This window comes from Salvelinus sp. IW2-2015, unplaced genomic scaffold (genome assembly GCF_002910315.2).
Source record: "Salvelinus sp. IW2-2015 unplaced genomic scaffold, ASM291031v2 Un_scaffold2343, whole genome shotgun sequence".
NCBI lineage: Eukaryota > Metazoa > Chordata > Actinopteri > Salmoniformes > Salmonidae > Salvelinus > Salvelinus sp. IW2-2015.
The window spans coordinates 227,393-229,145 of record NW_019943668.1 but is presented as its reverse complement, the minus strand read 5'-3'; the positions used below and the strand labels follow the sequence as shown (position 1 = coordinate 229,145).

At 43.5% G+C, this 1,753-nt stretch overlaps 1 pseudogene; it reads right to left on the bottom strand.

The window, feature by feature from the left end:
- Positions 1-342: 342 nt before the first annotated feature.
- LOC112073715 (extracellular calcium-sensing receptor-like) overlaps positions 343-1,753 on the bottom strand; it is a 5,286-nt pseudogene continuing 3,875 nt past the window's right edge.

The following is a 1,753-nucleotide window of genomic DNA, read 5'->3' as shown; positions in this document are numbered from 1 at the left end:
TACTATGATGAATTACATATCAATTGAACACATGCACTTTCAATGTTATATCAATTCATATAAGAATAAAGCTTTTCTCCAACAACATGGAAGTGGTTCCACTCTGTAGGCTACTGCTAATCACATCACTTAGCAGGTCAAATTAGATTTTAACACTCTAGATTTGAACAATCTCTCAATACATTTGGAATATCTAAAGTGAACCTTTGTCATGTTAATAGTTACAATGATACCAATGATTACTGCTAAATTGTTGGTCATCTCTGGTCAGAGTAGTCCTACCTAACTGTATGATAACCATATAACTGAACGTTACACAATGTTTTTCCCCTTAATCATATCTTAATAACGTATATCATTGGACGTCTTCTCCATAAGGTGTTTCTTGGTGTTCTTCTCCGGCCTGAACAGAATAATGAAGCATTTAGGAACAAATAACAGAAAGACAACCCAAAGCTAGAGTGATGATGGCAAAGATCTCCACAGCTACAGTGAACTTCCCAGGAGAGCTGACATAAGCTGGGATAAAGGTGATCCAGACTGCACAGAATATGAGCATGCTGAAGGTGATGATGAATTTGGCTCATTGAAGTTATCAGGCAGCTTCCGAGCCAGAAAGCCAGCACAAAGCACAAGAGAGAAAGGAGTCCTATATAGCCCAACACAGCCCAGAAACCAATAGCTGAACCCACATCACACTCTGAATGATCTTTTCCTTGTAGGTAGTGAGGTTTTTAATGGGGAAGGGAGGGTACAGGACCAACCACAGAGTGCATATCAAAGCCTGGACAAACGTGAAGGACACTACAGTCAAACTCTGCTGTGGAGGACCAAACCATTTCATGACATTACTGCCTGGAAGTGTAGCCCTGAAGCCATCAACACCACTATTGTTTTCCCCAGAAACACAAGAGATGCAGAGGACGAAGGTGATCCAAACGCTGTGTGGCGCAGCATACAGGACCACTCAGAGGGCCGGCCAATGAAAGTAAGAGAGCACAGAAAAACAGTGTCAAGGAGAAGAGCAGCAGGAAGCTCAGCTCAGAGTTGTTGGCCCTGACGATGGCCGAAGTCTGTGGCGGTAGAAGATAGTTGCCGTGGCGATGGCCAGACAAGCCCCGCCCACAGAGCAGGCAGTCAGGATGATTCCGAGGACCTCGTGGAAGGAACAGGAACTCCACAGGCTTAAAGGTACAGCGTCTCTCTCAGCGTTGGGCCAGTACTCCTCGGGACCAGATCAAACAGTCTGAAGAATCTGACCAGGACAAAACAACAGACCATCAAATGTTAAGTAATAATGAGGTTTTATTTATTTACAAAGACATGTCCCACAATGCTGCACTTTGTCAGTTTACAATAACGAATGTTGAATTAATGTGCAGCTTACATGAGATAATAAGAACAGGAATATAATTGATAGACACTACCTTTTGTAGTGCTGGTAATATGAATAACCACTACTTAGTAAACCGTGATAGAAATTACAACCATTTTTGCCAACTGTTGCTATAGTCCTACCTGGTGTTATACTTTATTTTCTCCCTCTGCACATTGGATACAGTCATAACAGCATACAGGTTTTCCTTTCTGTATAGCCTTACGAGTGCCTGGGGGACAGCTCTCACTGCACACTGACACAGGTACTTGTGTACTGTTCTTTCCCAGGTGATTTCCCTCTCGATGTCAAGCCTCTGGTCAGGAAGGCAGGGACCATCATAGAGCCCCACTGTCACAAACTCCATCTTCGCCCTCC